Source organism: Amia ocellicauda, chromosome 23 (genome assembly GCF_036373705.1).
Source record: "Amia ocellicauda isolate fAmiCal2 chromosome 23, fAmiCal2.hap1, whole genome shotgun sequence".
Taxonomy (NCBI): domain Eukaryota; kingdom Metazoa; phylum Chordata; class Actinopteri; order Amiiformes; family Amiidae; genus Amia; species Amia ocellicauda.
The window spans coordinates 20,084,593-20,091,952 of record NC_089872.1 but is presented as its reverse complement, the minus strand read 5'-3'; positions in this window follow the sequence as shown (position 1 = coordinate 20,091,952).

Below are 7,360 nucleotides of genomic sequence, written 5' to 3'. Positions count from 1 at the left end.
GGCGAAAACACAAAAACTAAAAGACGGGAGTTTTCTTTTACACTCTGCAGGCTGGTGACCCCCCAGGCCAGGCTGCCCCCTCTGTGACTGATTGCAGACCCCGGCAGGTCAAGCATCCAGAGGCATGGGTGGGTCTCCGGTGAATGCACAGCCTTCTTAACTTCATCAGACTCCGCACTGACTATTTTGGCCCAGGACGAACACAAAGCACTATTTTTCCATCAGTCCTTTCCATTTCCAAGACGTGCCTTTTCCCTTCTTCTCAGTTCAGCCACATCTGCCCTGAAGTGATATCTGCTCATATGTTGTTGACAAATAATCATATTGCGGTATATGGTCTGGTATATTTCTCAGAATTAATGCACTTAAACAATCGGAACAATGCCGTCAGTTCAGTCCCAGTTGATTATCGAGCGCTTGCCAAGTTCAGAATATGTATCTTTTTGTTCGGTCGTGTCCCCCGCGGGGCTCAATAAGCGAGAGCCAACATCTCTGCTTCTTCAAACCATGGAAAGTACAGGACTTGGAAAGTTAATTCCATTACGCAATTTGCTCCAAATGAGTGGATGCCATTATGCTCGGACTTCGTGACAATGCAGCCACATGTAGCTGTCTCCCGATTCTGAGAACGGCCCCCGATGAGACAGCATACCAGAGCGGAGGGGCTGAGAGGGCTCATTCAATCACAGCTGAAAGGAGAGAGAGGGAGAGCGACGCGGAGCAACGGCCGTCAGAGAGAGGATGCAGGATTCAGAAGCGCAACACAATCGAGGGTGAGAGGTCAGTTGGGATGTATAATGCGGTTCTGTGTCAGTAGCTGAGATGCAGAGCAGGGCACACGGCTCAGAATACTGAACACTTCATGAATCTGGGTCACTGTGTTGAGTTCTTGGCCATAGATAGACAGATTCATAGAAAGAGAGAGAGAGAGAATTAAAGCATTTGAAAGATATACTATTTTACATTCCTGTTGGCTGCTTTACTTACAAATGAACCCAAGGACCCCAGATGCTGATGCTTGTGCATATGTTTCAGCTAAACTTCATATAGCATTTTAATTGTCGACCTCAAACCAGATTATTTTGGAGTGGAGCAGTGGAGATGAAATGACAGCCATCTCTAACCCACACGTTTGGAACAGATACAGGTTCAAAAGAGCCGAGTCGAAGACATGGCCAGAGGTTCCCGATGTGGGATCACTCAGATCAATTAATCCAGCTATTAAAAACTCCATCCAACCCCTTTCCTTCCATTTCCTCATTTCTGCCGCTCTCTGTCTCTCTTTCTCGAGGGCTGGTGACCTCTGCCATCTCCTCTCAAAGGGAACATCTTTCCTGAGATTGAGGGGCACCCCTGGGTCAGACCAAACTGATGACACTGAAGGCCAGAGCTCACACACAAGTGCGCTTTGTTTCCGCCGGTGTTTAGCGGTGGAGTTTCCTTCCTGCTCGATCCCCAAAGTTCATTCTGAAATGCTCAGCCCCGACCTCACTCACTCATTCATTCATTCATTCATTCATTAGGACACAAGCTGTGGCCATACAATTCCCATCAAAAATAGTTGCCATGAAGAGCCAATCCTGCTGGACATCCCGTTACCTGGGAAGCTTGACGTTGTCCTGGCTCTGGTTCCTCTGAAGAATAGAGTGCAAAATTAGAAATGACATATCGGATGGATGTTAAAATAGATATCTTTGAAGTCTGGGAAATGGCTGTGAAGGGGAATTGTTCATTAGACATGCCTGGCTACGGGGTAGGGAAGCCGTGCAGCTCGTATGGCATAGATATTAACTGGTGGACACCTGTGGAACAGCCACTTGCAGGCATTACTAGGGTCAGGAGTTTTATTTCCACAGCAGTCCCACTGGGCCGGCCTCAAGCAGCATACAAGCTTTTCTTGGAGTCGAAATGTGATGTAAAATATCCCATGAATTAATGAGAATCATACTTTCAAACGAAAGGCCATTCATCTCCCGGAGAACTGGCAGAGGCTGAGGGCCCGAGGCGGCCTGCTTCAATTCAGGCAGGACTTTCATAAATAAACGGTGGTGCATTGAGAGCCCTCCCTGTTTGGGCAGCTGCAGATCCGTCGCTCAGCGGGTTAAAACAGGAAGGCGTAACGGGCAGAGACTCGCTCCTGTGTCTCAAACGGCCGGTGTGTGAACCTTCAACCTGGGCCGTTTTACCCTGAGAGCCTTCCTCTCTGGTCCAGATGTGCGAGGTCAAAACCCGTCCTGTGTGCCATCGCTGATCAATACGTCACTGGAGAACGCTCAATCACACATGAAAGCCCCTTCCCACTCGTTCCCCCTACACAAGACCGCCTCGTTTCAATGCTTAACAAAAGCTAAAAATATATTTTCACTACAGAAGCAACATCAACTTTATTCTGATGGTAAATTAATTAATAAACAAACAAACGTTCCTTTGAATATAACATTGCATGGGCTGACACTTATATAAGGATCTGGTTGACAGTTTCTACTGTATACAGGAAAGAACAGAAAAGGCAAAGAAAAAAAGACCAAGGTCAGGGCCTTCAAAGGTTCATCTTATTTTAATCCACAAGCGGGCCTCTGTTTTTATCAGGGGCTCTCCGCAGCGAGGTTGATTGCATTTAGCCGTCCCCCAGCGCCCAGATGAGTAAATAATCTCCTTTGTCCCCTCGGAGACTCCATCCGAGGGACATGCCACCCTGTCCAGCTCCTCTCTTTGTTCTAATGCAGCTAATTAAAATCTGCAAGCATGTCGGAGAACAGAGCCCCCAGGCCTTCGCCCACCACTTTCTCACACACAGCGCATAAAGGGAGCTCAGTGACACAGAGGCAATAACGCCTTTCAGACAGGGTTCACAGAACAGTGACTGCGATTCATCGCTCGCTCTTATCAGGCCCGGCGCTCTGAATGGGCCGCTTCAGAGGGGGACAGAGGCCGTGTTATCGGATACGCTGAACTTATTACACGCGGGGTCGAGGGCTGCGGTGCGGCGCGGGCTGCGCAGCCACAATCGAGAGCTGCTCGTAATCCACGCTTCCCCGAGCTCGAGGCTTTCAGCTCCCACCTGTCAATCAGAGCATCCCATAGCGTGCCACGTTCAAGTCTGGCTTCTCTCATCCTTGCTGAAGGCTTTCATTTTTTGTTGGTTTGTTTTCTTGCGACTCCTGTCCTGGGGAGCACAGAAAATGTACTTTTAAATGAGATATCTTTAAATGATGTGCAGATATCTCTAATTGATTTAAAGATATCTCGAAATATTTGAAGATATCTTTAAATTAAATAAAGATATCTCTAAATGATAATTTGGCTTGCCATAGTGAAGAAGATTGGAAATGATCTACTGTGATCTACTCTCCGACTGCAGATCAAATAAGGAGTCAGACTTTTCTGGAGGATTCAAATATACATCCTTCTGCAGATATTACCCACAGGGGCACAAGTTCAGTCTTGCAATGGGGTTGGGGTGAAAACGTGTCCACGAAGCCCATAGTTTTCCTTTTCTTTAAGCACAACTTGACCCCCTCTATCGTGCCATATCATATCTAATGAAAACAATATTATCTCATGTGAATCACGGCAGTGCGAAACTCCAGTAGCAGGAAGGGGTCAGACAGTAATTGAGGCTCATTAGGGAGGGAAACGCTGGGGTCCAGTCTGGGCCAGAAACCACTTCACACGGTCCGCTTCTCTCCCGCTGCATCGCATGTGATACTGTGCAAACAACACAGTGTGCTTCCCATCGTTTTCCACTCGATATAGCATCCACCTCAACAAACTGGCGGAGCGGGAAACCGCACGCACGCACGCATGCACGACAGCCGCCAGGGGGAGAGCATCGCGCCGCACAGGCTGTGCCCCATCACAAACCGAGGCCCCGGGAGCGGAGGAGAACAAAAACAAAGCTTTTCTCTGATGCAACACCGATATTTTAATACCAGCTTCACCCAACCGTTTAAAAAATAAAACAACATAAATACATATAATATTCCCTCTGTGTTCCGGAACACCAGCCAAGCCGCAAAGCTCCGCATTTATATGCAAATTGGCTGGTTAATACGGACCGTATGGATCGCCGATGGAGGTTAATGGAGTAACTGTCCCGGCTACAATCTCCCCATTGAGGTGAGCTCACGTTTCCCTCGCATTCCTCTGAGAAACGCCGCAGTCAGCACTTAACGGGCTCTGGTGAGGAGCGCCTAATGAGAAACAGCTTCCCGCTCTGACCATGTGCTGACTCCCCGCAGCGGGGGCTCCATCGCGCTCTGCAGCATCTGCCATGAAGCTCAGAGCCAAGACCGAGGGGCTCCGGGGGAACCGCGCATGGCAGATGGGCTCCAGGCGGGCGATCTCCCGGACCCTGAGCAGTAGGAGCCACACACGATGGCGGGGCTGGTGGTTTGCTGGGGGGCACAGCGGAAATGCAGTGGCGAGGTTGTGTGATGTGTCAATTTGTGTTTGGTGGCTCGGAAATAGTCTGTGTATTCAACGGTGCACCATCAGTCCATCAGATCGAGTGGTTACACATCAACCAGGCTCTGGTCAGATCCAACACCACCAAGACACAGGTGACTAATGCAGGCCAGCATACTCTCTGCAACAAAACTTTTTTAAATGGTTTTAACCCCCATAAGGAAAACCTCTTCTAAAAGACGCTTGGTATCTCCACCTTTAGATGTGGGACACCTGTGAACAAACACACTATCAATTTATGAAAACTTAATCATACATCCAACTTCTAGATATTCATATTGACTGAACTATCTAGTCTCCAAAGAATAAAACTATTCACAGCTATAAAAGCCAGTGTTTTTCTTCTGTTACTTAAAAATGGCTTCAGTTAAAAACTTGGACAACCACTACAGTTCTCAGTGAAGTTATGAACCATCGAAACGTGTCTATTTGAAAGGTACTGTGTATAAAACCATTTCAGCTGGCTTCCCCCTGAGACTCTGCTCTTAATGAAGTCAGGTTGCTCTTTCTCATGACTCGTTCATTCAGTGTTATTTTATCATGAACCGCGAGAACATTATCCAGTCCTATTCCCCCCCCGAGCCGCGGAGCCCGTCCTCGTTAAAGACCTGTAATCCACACATTCCAATTAACGGCGCTGTGAATGTTGTGCTAGTTAATCGGGTACCCTTTTCGGCCCTCGATTATCCATTAATTCCAAATAACTCCTCTATTTTAAGCCGTGCTTTCTCACTGAGTCCATTATGATAGTTTTTCAGTGTTTTGGTTCAGAGAAGATTACTCTTGATTTACAGGGTCTGGAATAACTAGCATAAAAGTCACCCTGAAAATATGTAATCTTGCAAGCATATATATATATATATATATATATATATATATATATATATATATATATATATATATATATATATATAGTACACAGGGACAAACAAACTAAATTATACAGTAATTAAGATTTATTAGTATGCATACATATTATAAACGTATGAGTGCTTTGTTCTGGAAATAAAAACATAAATACATACATACATGCATTATTAAATAAGGTATTGAACTAAATGTAAAAAGCTTCTAGGCTGTAAAATGACAGAAAAATAACAAAGCATGATTCTCTCCCCTGGGCTGAACTCTGTCCCTTAAACAGAGGCTTTACAAAGCTGAATACAAATGCAAATAAGCACAAGCATAAAGGAGGATGTTAATTTACGAGACATCAAATCTGTGAGCTGCTGCGCTGACAGGACGGGTATTCTCAGCCTTTCTCCTGTGACAGGGTGTGTGTGTGAGTGTCAGTGTGTGAGTGTTTGTGCATGTATGTGCCTGTGTGAGTGTGTGTGTGTTTTCCTCTGTTTTTCTGCCTTGCGCTCCCATCTGACTCAGATTAGTCTACAAGCCTGGGAACCCATTCCTGCCTCAATTAGACTTGCTGATGATGTTTTCCGAGTCCGGTCGTGGAGGGCATAATGGCAGACCAGGGCCCGGGGCCACAGAAGAACCCAGTGATGATCTGCTGTAGTTCCAGTAGTACAGCAGTGGCTCCCTGGGGGGGAGACTGACCGCCTGACCGCCTGGAGACTCGCGTCTCCTCAGGAAACAGAGGCCTGAAATGAGTTAATTAATGTTAAGGCTATTACCCACAATTCCCTAGGAATCAGCGACTGGCCTGGGTCACGCAGCGCCACTGCGAGGAAGACGTCTGAGGAGAGTCAGCGCTGCTGTCAGGCTGAATTCCTGAACAATGGGAGCATTTAGTCAGTGATTTGAGGAGGGGGGGGATTTCCTTGCTCTGGAATGAAATTTGTATGGGAGCGACTTATCCGAGATTAGATGAAGAACATCCGAGGGATCCCGGGGCACAACCCTGGCCAAGATTCCTCTCTAATGCGCGGAGAAGTGTTTGGGGTCCAAGCTGGTGTTGTGGGGGAACAACCGAGCAACTGAACCGGGACGGGTGGGAAACGCTGAGCCGTTTCTAACTTCCTCTGCTACCTCGATCACATGGGACGCCTCTGTCCACACTGACCCGAGCATAGACCACAGGTAACTGTACGGAAATGAAAAGGTCTCATTGTGTTAGTGCTGTCAGGATTACATCTTCCTGAGGTCACGGGAGGAAGGGTTTTAATAGGCCGTAGGATGGAGAGTGGCGTCTGGGAGTCCCAGGGGGAATGGAACAGCCATAACTGCGCTCTGACGTTCGATACCATCTTCCTGTTTCCTCTCAGCTCCTTCTGAAGTTACATAACAAAGGGTGGCAGGTCACCTCTGGGGGAGACCAGGGCTCGGCTCGCTGGGCCTCCCAGGGCAGGCCGGCTCTCGCAGGCGCAGAGAGACGTGAGCTCAGCCTCCCAGCTGTTTGACAGATGTTCAGGAGCTTGATGGCGCCCTCCTCTCCTGCCCCAGGACTCCTGTGACCCCCCGCCCCCGACTTCTGGGCGCTGCAAACTCCAGGGGCTGGCCCTCTCTGGAAACAGGTTTGCGTGCCCAGTGGGATGAGTGGCAATTAAGATAATTAGTGAGCATAATTAGAAACCGGACTTGTGGAATGCTGTAATCGGGAGAGTGGCGCTGGGGGGGCGATAAACCAGCTGTTTGGAGGCGACTGAGCATCACCGCTTCGGGGCGCAAGGTGTTGCACAAGCCTTGCCTCCTTCTCTGAGGGATAAGGACACGCTGATGGAGAGCTGGATGAGATGACTGGATGAGAAATGGCCTTAATAGCCTCCTCTAGGCACTTAGAAGCGTCATAGCACACTCCCGGTGGAAAGCAAAATGCAGGTGTCCTGGAGAAACAAAACAGACTGGGCTTCGGCCAATACGCCCGTTTCTAACTCAATCCTGGTGCTGTAAACCTCTCTGCGCACACAACTCCCCGGGTTACACACACTAACAA